The sequence below is a fragment of the Drosophila takahashii genome, unplaced genomic scaffold, assembly GCF_030179915.1.
Source record: "Drosophila takahashii strain IR98-3 E-12201 unplaced genomic scaffold, DtakHiC1v2 scaffold_186, whole genome shotgun sequence".
NCBI classification, from domain to species: domain Eukaryota; kingdom Metazoa; phylum Arthropoda; class Insecta; order Diptera; family Drosophilidae; genus Drosophila; species Drosophila takahashii.
The window spans coordinates 19,654-31,132 of NW_027221684.1; the positions used below are offsets into that span (position 1 = coordinate 19,654).

The window sequence follows — 11,479 nt, forward strand, 5'->3', positions numbered from 1 at the left end:
AATATCCATAAAACTCAATATTTTTTCATATCCATACTAGAACTGATTATTTTTCCCATATCCATACTAGAACTCAGTATTCTTCCCATATCCATACTACAACTTAGTATTTTTCCCATATGCATATAACTCATTATTTAGCATATCAATATAACTAATTTTTTTCCATATCCATACTAGAACTTATTATTTCTTTAATATCCATATAACTCAATATTTTTTATATCCATACTAGAACTTATTATTTTTCCCATATCCATACTAGAACTTATAAATTTTCCCATATTCATATAACGAATTTTTTTCATATCCATACTAGAACATTATATTTTTTGCCATATCTATATAACACATTTTTTTCCATATCCATACTAGAACTTATTATTTCTTAAATCCATATAACTAATATTCCATATCCATACTAGAACTTTTTTTTTTCCCATATCCATAGAACTAATTTTTTTCATATCCATACTAGAACTAATTTTTTTCCATATCCATATAACTTATTATTTACTATCAATATTTAATTTCATATCCATACTAGAACTTATTATTTCTTTAATATCCATATAACTCATATTTTTTCATATCCATACTAGAACTTATCATTTTTCCCATATCCATATAACTCATTTTTCATATCCATACTAGAACTGTATTCTTTTCCATATCCATATAACTCATTTTTTTTTCATATCCATACTAGAACTTATTATTTTTCCCATATCCACATAACTCATTTTTTTCATATCCATACTAGAACTTGTTATTTTTCCCATATCCATATAACTCATTTTTTTCATATCCATACTAGAACTTATATTATTTTCATATCCATATAACTCATGTTTGGACTTGGAATATTTTTATACACGTCACTATAGGATGACGATTCAATCATCTATTTAAGAGGAACATTGACTTGCATATGTCCTTACTTGCATGTTCGGACTTAGAATATTTTTATACACGTCACTAATAGGATGACGATTCAGTTGGCTACCTTAAGAGGTACATATACTTGCATATGTCTCTTACTTGTATGTTCGGACTTAGAATATTTTTATACACGTCACTAATAGGATGACGATTCAGTTGGCTACCTTAAGAGGTACATATACTTGCATATGTCTCTTACTTGTATGTTCGGACTTAGAATATTTTTATACACGTCACTAATAGGATGACGATTCAGTTGGCTACCTTAAGAGGTACATATACTTGCATATGTCTCTTTGTTGGATGTACGGACTTAGAATATTTTTATACGCGTCACTAATAGGATGACGATTCAGTTGGCTACCTTAAGAGGTACATATACTTGCATATGTCTCTTATTTGCATGTTCGGACTTAGAATATTTTTATACGCGTCACTAATAGGATGACGATTCAGTTGGCTACCTTAAGAGGTACATATACTTGCATATGTCTCTTACTTGTATGTGCGGACTTAGAATATATTTATACACGTCACTAATAGGATGACGATTCAGTTGGCTACCTTAAGAGGTACATATACTTGCATATGTCTCTTACTTGTATGTTCGGACTTAGAATATTTGTATACACGTCACTAATAGGATGACGATTCAGTTGGCTACCTTAAGAAGTACATATACTTGCATATGTCTCTTATTTGCATGTTCGGACTTAGAATATTTTTATACGCGTCACTAATAGGATGACGATACATATGGCTACCATTGTTAAATATATTTAAATAAAATTTATTTAAATATAATTATTATTTTATATATATATATTTTATATATATATATATTCTGACTTAAAAAAGCCAAACAAAATAAACACAATTAAATTTATGTTTATTATCGAATCATCAAGCAAAGGATAAGCTTCAGTGGATCGCAGTATGGCAGCTGCTCAACCACTTACAACACCTTGCCTGTTACAAAAGTCGTTTACAATTGATTCTAGGCTTTGTCATTGTATTAAATAATGCTTTTATATGTAACTAGCGCGGCATCAGGTGATCGAAGATCCTCCCAATTTACTATGTTACAAATTACATTGGCATCACATCCATTGTCGTTTATAAAGTAAATTATAAACTTTAAATGGTTTAGAAGCCATACAATGCAAATTGCCCCTTATTTATCATTGCAGTCCAGCACGGATACGACCTTAGAGGCGTTCAGGCATAATCCAACGGACGTAGCGTCATACCACTGTTCGCTCGAACAAGTATTGTGCCATTGGTCCGTACCTGCGGTTCCTCTCGTACTACGCAGGAATGCTGTCGCAACAACGTTTTGTCATTAGTAGGGTAAAACTAACCTGTCTCACGACGGTCTAAACCCAGCTCACGTTCCCTTGCATGGGTGAACAATCCAACGCTTGGTGAATTTTGCTTCACAATGATAGGAAGAGCCGACATCGAAGGATCAAAAAGCGACGTCGCTATGAACGCTTGGCCGCCACAAGCCAGTTATCCCTATGGTAACTTTTCTGACACCTCTTGTTAAAAACTCTTTAAACCAAAAGGATCGATAGGCCGAGCTTTTGCTGTCCCTGTGTGTACTGAACACCGAGATCAAGTCAGCATTTGCCCTTTTGCTCTATGTGTGGTTTCTGTCCGCACTGAGCTGGCCTTGGGACACCTCCGTTATTATTTGAGAGATGTACCGCCCCAGTCAAACTCCCTACCTGGCAATGTCCTTGAATTGGATCATACCTGAGTAATTGGAGTTATACCAAATTTTCAAATCAAAAATACATAAATGCACCGTTTTATTAAAGAATTTGTTTGCGATTATATAACAAACTCGTGATACTTTGATCAAGAAGCTTGCATCAAAACCCAATACCATAAGATATAATAAATATATCCGTATAATGGCTAGGAAATGATACACGTTCCATTTAATCAAGTAAGTAAGGAAACAATAAGAGTAGTGGTATTTCATTGACGATACCAAACCGAAGTCTAATATCTCCCACTTATTCTACACCTCTTATGTCTCCTTACACTGCCAGATTAGAGTCAAGCTCAAAAGGGTCTTCTTTCCCCGCTAATTATTCCAAGCCCGTTCCCTTGGCTGTGGTTTCGCTAGATAGTAGATAGGGACAGTAGGAATCTCGTTAATCCATTCATGCGCGTCACTAATTAGATGACGAGGCATTTGGCTACCTTAAGAGAGTCATAGTTACTCCCGCCGTTGACCCGCGCTTACTTGAATTTCTTCACTTTGACATTCAGAGCACTGGGCAGAAATCACATTGTGTCAACACCCGCTAGGGCCATCACAATGCTTTGTTTTAATTAGACAGTCGGATTCCCCAAGTCCGTGCCAGTTCTGAATTGATTGTTAATTGATAATCGTTATAATTAATAAGAACTAATTGGTTTGACCCAATTAGTATTCTTAAAAATTTTAGCAAGAAAGTTCCACAATTGGCTACGTAACTAACTATCCGGGGAACAAGTAACTAACATAAATGCTAGAAACTCTATTTACCCAGAACGAGCACATAAACCATGTTATTGTTTCCCAATCAAGCCCGACTATCTCAATCTTCAGAGCCAATCCTTATCCCGAAGTTACGGATCTAATTTGCCGACTTCCCTTACCTACATTATTCTATCGACTAGAGACTCTTCACCTTGGAGACCAGCTGCGGATATTGGTACGGCCTGTTGAGAAGTTTGCGTGTCCCCACCATAAATTTTCAAGGTCCGAGGAGAAAATATCGACACAACAGTATATGTCATGCTCTTCTAGCCCATCTACCATATCTCTCTGCGAAAGACTTCCATGGTAGTACGGCTATAAAACAGAAAAGAAAACTCTTCCGATATCTCTCGACGGCTTCTTTATGGTCGTTCCTGTTGCCAGGATGAGCACGAGGCCCATATTTAATAACAAACGGATACTCAACAGGTTACGGAATTGGAACCGTATTCCCTTTCGTTCAAAATTATTCAAGTATATTATATTAGCTTGATTTGTATATATTGCGTTTTTGGTTTTACTTGAAAATTTTCGGCTTTCGCCTTGAACTTAGGACCGACTAACTCGTGATCAACCACTGTTCACACGAAACCCTTCTCCACTTCAGTCCTCCAAGGTCTCATTCGATTATTTGCTACTACCACCAAGATCTGTACCAATGGCAGCTCCATGCAGGCTTACGCCAAACACTTCTACGCATACCATTGTACCTTCCTACTCACTAAAGTTTCAAAATTTATATCACAAGTAATATAAATCATCTACTTTAGCGGTAATGTATAGGTATACAACTTAAGCGCCATCCATTTTAAGGGCTAGTTGCTTCGGCAGGTGAGTTGTTACACACTCCTTAGCGGATTTCGACTTCCATGATCACCGTCCTGCTGTTTTAAGCAACCAACGCCTTTCATGGTATCTGCATGAGTTGTTAATTTGGGCACCGTAACATTACGTTTGGTTCATCCCACAGCGCCAGTTCTGCTTACCAAAAGTGGCCCACTGGGCACATTATATCATAACCTTAAACTTCATATCAAGAAAGTTAAGGTTCTTACCCATTTAAAGTTTGAGAATAGGTTAAGATCGTTTCGACCCTAAGGCCTCTAATCATTCGCTTTACCAGATAAGATTATTTTATATAATATTAAAATGCACCAGCTATCCTGAGGGAAACTTCGGAAGGAACCAGCTACTAGATGGTTCGATTGGTCTTTCGCCCCTATACTCAATTCTGACAATCGATTTGCACGTCAGAACTGTTTCGGTCTTCCATCAGGGTTTCCCCTGACTTCAACCTGATCAAGTATAGTTCACCATCTTTCGGGTCACAGCATATATGCTCAAGGTACGTTCCAGTTAGAGGCATAAATAATATAAATATCATTATACATAACTATATAGAACGCCCCGGGATTGTGTTAATTAGCTATAAATAGTTAAAAAACTAATCCCATTATTAGTCAAGTTAATTACGCTATTAGGTTTATATCCCAATAACTTGCACATATGTTAGACTCCTTGGTCCGTGTTTCAAGACGGGTCCCGAAGGTATCCTGAATCTTTCGCATTGTTAATCCTACAAGTGCATATAATAAACACAAAAATCAATGATAATCATGCCATTATATAATTCCGAAAAATTAACGCACTGTATTCATATAAATCTATCAGCACTTTATCAAATTAATAACATTTATTCTGTGTTAAAATGCAAGCAATTTAATTTGAATAAACTATAAGTTATATTTTATGATAAATTTGGTATGCTAATAGATTACAATGTCCTTATATGGAAAAAATGCACACTATTATCATAATATTGTTTAAATATTACAATTTTAATGATGAATTTTCCATAACGGATATTCAGGTTCATCGGGCTTAACCTCTAAGCAGTTTCACGTACTGTTTAACTCTCTATTCAGAGTTCTTTTCAACTTTCCCTCACGGTACTTGTTTACTATCGGTCTCATGGTTATATTTAGTTTTAGATGGAGTTTACCACCCACTTAGTGCTGCACTATCAAGCAACACGACTCTTTGGAAACATCATCTAGTAATCATTAACGTTATACGGGCCTGGCACCCTCTATGGGTAAATGGCCTCATTTAAGAAGGACTTAAATCGTTAATTTCTCATACTAGAATATTGACGCTCCATACACTGCATCTCACATTTGCCATATAGACAAAGTGACTTAGTGCTGAACTGATTTCTTTTCGCTCGCCGCTACTAAGAAAATCCTTGTTAGTTTCTTTTCCTCCCCTAATTAATATGCTTAAATTCAGGGGGTAGTCCCATATGAGTTGAGGTTGTATATAACTTTTATTTGCAATTAATTCTTTATATATAATGATAAAACATTTTATTAAATTCGTTTAAAGCTGACGTATATATATATTAATGGCATTTATTTGTAACGAATTAACGAAGAATAATAATATTGTCAACGTTTTTCATATTTCAAATCATTAATAAGAGACAATTCTAGATAATATTTTATGCTAGACATTTCTCAGTATTATTTGATTGAAAAAGAAAATATTCCTCTTCGTTTTTCTCAAAGTTTAATTACTATTGTGAGATAATGTTTTTCATATATTTGTTAATATTATGAATAAAATAATTAAATTATTTTTATCCAATAATATACCATATGCTTATAAAATTTTATTATAAAATTTGTATAAACAACTTAATTAGCATAGTCTTACAACCCTCAACCATATGTAGTCCAAGCAGCACTATAAAATTAATTAAAGTACATAACAGCATGGACTGCGATATGCGTTCAAAATGTCGATGTTCATGTGTCCTGCAGTTCACACGATGACGCACAGTTTGCTGCGTTCTTCATCGACCCATGAGCCGAGTGATCCACCGCTTAGAGTTTTATAATATTGGTTTTAAATTTGGTCAAATATGTTTTTATTGAAAGAAATTAAAAATACACCATTTTACTGGCATATATCAATTCCTTCAATAAATGTATTTATATACCTAAAATAAATGCTGCGAAATGTCTTAGTTTTATATAAACAATATATATCAAAGTATTATTTGTAATGGCATTTGTTTGTTAATATATATTGATAATTTTATATAAAACATTAACCTGAAACCAGGTACAACATTGTATATTTTAGGTTGTTGCATTATCCAATGTATGATCATCATCAAATTAGTTGGCCAATACATCTCGCAACGCGTGTATATTATGGTCCATATACACACAAAAGTTTATAATAAATATATAAAATATATTTTATTATATTAATAATTCGATTTGCTTGTTCGAATTTTATGTTTGTTTCTATTTAATTTATTTGTAATAATATTATATTATTACAATATTTCGATTTGCTTGTTCGAAATTTATTTGATCTTTTACTTTTAAGATCATATTTTTGGTATAATTATTATTATAATTATTATGTATATATATATATATATTGGTAATTTGTATTAAATTTGTATTAACAAATTTTTTATTAACGGTAAGGATATTATACAATAATGATCCTTCCGCAGGTTCACCTACGGAAACCTTGTTACGACTTTTACTTCCTCTAAATAATCAAGTTCGGTCAACTTTTGCGAAACAACCGTAACACACAAGGCGTCACAGTGATCACGTCCGGAGACCTCACTAAATAATTCAATCGGTAGTAGCGACGGGCGGTGTGTACAAAGGGCAGGGACGTAATCAATGCGAGTTAATGACTCACACTTACTGGGAATTCCAAGTTCATGTGAACAGTTTCAGTTCACAATCCCAAGCATGAAAGTGGTTCAGCGGTTTACCCGGACCTCTCGGTCTAGGAAATACACGTTGATACTTTCATTGTAGCGCGCGTGCAGCCCAGGACATCTAAGGGCATCACAGACCTGTTATTGCTCAATCTCATTATTGCTAGACGCAATTTGTCCATTTAAGAAGCTAGTGTCCTTATAATGGGACAAACCAACAGGTACGGCTCCACTTATATAAACACATTCAAACACAATAAACATTTTACTGCCACCATGAATGAAGGCTATATAAGCTTCAACACCATAATCCTGAAGATATCTATTTAATATATTTGAGTCTCGTTCGTTATCGGAATTAACCAGACAAATCACTCCACGAACTAAGAACGGCCATGCACCACCACCCATAGATTCGAGAAAGAGCTATCAATCTGTCTTACACACTTATGTTCGGACCTGGTAAGTTTTCCCGTGTTGAGTCAAATTAAGCCGCAGGCTCCACTCCTGGTGGTGCCCTTCCGTCAATTCCTTTAAGTTTCAGCTTTGCAACCATACTTCCCCCGGAGCCCAAAAGCTTTGGTTTCCCGGGAAGCGACTGAGAGAGCCATAAAAGTAGCTACACCCAATTGCTAGCTGGCATCGTTTATGGTTAGAACTAGGGCGGTATCTGATCGCCTTCGAACCTCTAACTTTCGTTCTTGATTAATGAAAACATCTTTGGCAAATGCTTTCGCTTAAGTTAGTCTTACGACGGTCCAAGAATTTCACCTCTCGCGTCGTAATACTAATGCCCCCAAACTGCTTCTATTAATCATTACCTCTTGATCTGAAAACCAATGAAAGCAGAACAGAGGTCTTATTTCATTATCCCATGCACAGAATATTCAGGCATTTGAAGCCTGCTTTAAGCACTCTAATTTGTTCAAAGTAATTGTACCGGCCCACAATAACACTCGTTTAAGAGCACTAATGCAGGTTTTTAAATAGGAGGAACATATGAAAAAATACAAGTATTTAAACACATATAAGAACTCCACCGGTAATACGCTTACATACATAAAGGTATAGTACTAACCACAATTGTAAGTTGTACTACCCGTATGAAGCACAAGTTCAACTACGAACGTTTTAACCGCAACAACTTTAATATACGCTATTGGAGCTGGAATTACCGCGGCTGCTGGCACCAGACTTGCCCTCCAATTGGTCCTTGTTAAAGGATTTAAAGTGTACTCATTCCAATTACAGGGCCTCGGATATGAGTCCTGTATTGTTATTTTTCGTCACTACCTCCCCGAGCTGGGAGTGGGTAATTTACGCGCCTGCTGCCTTCCTTAGATGTGGTAGCCGTTTCTCAGGCTCCCTCTCCGGAATCGAACCCTGATTCCCCGTTACCCGTTGCAACCATGGTAGTCCTAGATACTACCATCAAAAGTTGATAGGGCAGACATTTGAAAGATCTGTCGTCGGTACAAGACCATACGATCTGCATGTTATCTAGAGTTCAACCAATATAACGATCTTGCGATCGCTTGGTTTTAGCCTAATAAAAGCACATGTCCCATAAGGTTCATGTTTTAATTGCATGTATTAGCTCTAGAATTACCACAGTTATCCAAGTAACTGTTAACGATCTAAGGAACCATAACTGATATAATGAGCCTTTTGCGGTTTCACTTTTAATTCGTGTGTACTTAGACATGCATGGCTTAATCTTTGAGACAAGCATATAACTACTGGCAGGATCAACCAGAATAATGTTTTCGTTCATATTTCATTCATATTTTTTGAATAGAAATTAGTAATATAAATATAATAGATTTTATTTCCATTTTATATGTTCGGTTTTTCTTAAATATTGATTTTAATTCAATATTTTTTTTTGCTTTGTGAAATAATTCTATTTTAATTCGAATACGGCCATTTTTATATGGCATTCGTATACGTTCTTTAATTTTTACTTGTTTCGCCACTAATATAACAAGTTTATAATTGATGTTAAAGAAAAGTACAACTTTTTTATAACACAATTTTCAATATATATTGTTCTTTCTATAAGTTTTTATTATATTATATATACATATTTCATTCTAAAATATCATTTTTGTTCAACATACATAATTATTGTATCCACACATGTACAATTTTTGTTTAACCAATATAAATATTGAGTTAAATCATTTGCATTTTGATGATAAATTTAAAATTTATCTTTTCCATATAACTCTCTGGTAATATATGATATAAAACCGAGCGCATATGAAATTATTTTGATCACTAATATTGCAATTATATTTTATTATAATGCTTTTTGTAAACACATTGTACCGGCAAGCGATACTCTGTGCCCAAACGACAGGGGATATAATAATTTAATATAAATTATCATATATACCTGCCACCAAAGATTAACGATAAAAGTCGGAAACAATTTGTTATTCTATATATAGAAACTTGACCTCTGTTTCACCTTATTATCATGGGTTTATAATATTAACCGCGTAGCCAAGTCTTAATTTCATTTAAGAAACAAATTTATACGGATAATATTTTGATTTTAATATATGTTGTTCTATTGATAACAAAAGTAATATTATAATATATTTTGTTCAATAGTAGATGGACTACTTACTGTACCATCCTTATTTTTATTATTATTGATATACATTATATTGACAACAGCATATGATATTTCATATGGTTTGTTCAATAATTAATTGGTGGACAACCACTGACCATCCTATAGTAGTTTTTGGCCACGACGTCTAAATATCGAAATTATTTAATTCCGTTTGCCACCCATACGATAGATATTAACTATCTATAATAATAATGTGTACGCATAAAATATTATATGTATATATATAGACCAACAGACAAGCACTTCACCCTATAGTAGTTTTTGGCCACGACGTCTATATATCGGGCATATTTAATGCTCTTTTACACCCTAGGAATGATATTCTCTTTTTTATATATAGTATTATTTGATCATATTAATATAAAAAATTATTTATTCCATATTCATATACTATATTTATGATTTATTTTTTTGTAATATCCATATAATCTATATGCCGTATCCATATAATGAATACGGCATATCCATACAACTAGCCATATTTGTATGTCAATGTATATTTTATTATACATTTTTTTTCTTTATACATATAATATGGTATTTCCATATCGCTATAATTGAATTATATGTATAAGATATCATTTATATATAGCATTGCCAAAATAATATGATAAACATAAATTTGGAACAATACGGCCGGTCGGCGAGCACTGCCTCCCTATATATGTTTTTGGCCACGACGTCTAAATATTGGGTATTTTTCGTACTGGCCCCGGTGTATGTAAATTGGGCATATTTCGTACTGATGCCAACATATCTATATGACTCATTATTTTCTTCCATATCAATATAACTTCTTTTATTTCCATATTCAAGTAATTTCTTTATTTGCCATATCAATATAAAATATTTTTTGGTCCATATTTATATAATCTATATGCCGTATCCATATAATGAATACGGCATATCCATACAACTAGCCATATTTGTATGTCAATGTATATTTTATTATACATTTTTTTCTTTATACATATAATATGGGTATTTCCATATCGCTATAATTGAATTATATGTATAAGATATCATTTATATATAGCATTGCCAAATAATATGATAAACATAAATTTTGAACAATACGGCCGGTCGGCGAGCACTGCCTCCCTATATATGTTTTTGGCCACGACGTCTAAATATTGGGTATTTTTCGTACTGCGGCCCCGGTGTATGTAAATTGGGCATATTTCGTACTGATGCCAACATATCTATATGACTCATTATTTTCTTCCATATCAATATAACTTCTTTTATTTCCATATTCAAGTAATTTCTTTATTTGCCATATCTCTATAATATATTTTTTGTGCATATTTATATAATCTATATGAGGTATACATATTATGAATACGGCATATCCATACAACTAGCCATATTTGTATGTCAATGTATATTTTATTATACATTTTTTTTTTTATACATATAATATGGTATTTCCATATCGCTATAATTGAATTATATGTATAAGATATCATTTATATATAGCATTGCCAAAATAATATGATAAACATAAATTTTGAACAATACGGCCGGTCGGCGATCACTGCCTCCCTATATATGTTTTTGGCCACGACGTCTAAATATTGGGTATTTTTTCGTACTGCGGCCCCGG

The 11,479-nt window shown here is 33.6% G+C and overlaps 3 non-coding genes across 3 annotated transcripts; all 3 read right to left on the reverse strand.

Moving 5' to 3' along the window:
* Positions 1-1,837: 1,837 nt before the first annotated feature.
* LOC138914397 (large subunit ribosomal RNA) lies at positions 1,838-5,794 on the reverse strand. Its single transcript, XR_011420251.1, has one exon. It is a non-coding gene; the product is annotated as a large subunit ribosomal RNA (ribosomal RNA).
* A 398-nt stretch (positions 5,795-6,192) lies between these two features.
* On the reverse strand, positions 6,193-6,371 carry LOC138914398 (5.8S ribosomal RNA). The gene has a single exon (XR_011420252.1). It is a non-coding gene; the product is annotated as a 5.8S ribosomal RNA (ribosomal RNA).
* Positions 6,372-6,993: 622 nt separating this feature from the next.
* On the reverse strand, positions 6,994-8,988 carry LOC138914401 (small subunit ribosomal RNA). Its single transcript, XR_011420255.1, has one exon. It is a non-coding gene; the product is annotated as a small subunit ribosomal RNA (ribosomal RNA).
* Between the last annotated feature and the right edge of the window lie 2,491 nt (positions 8,989-11,479).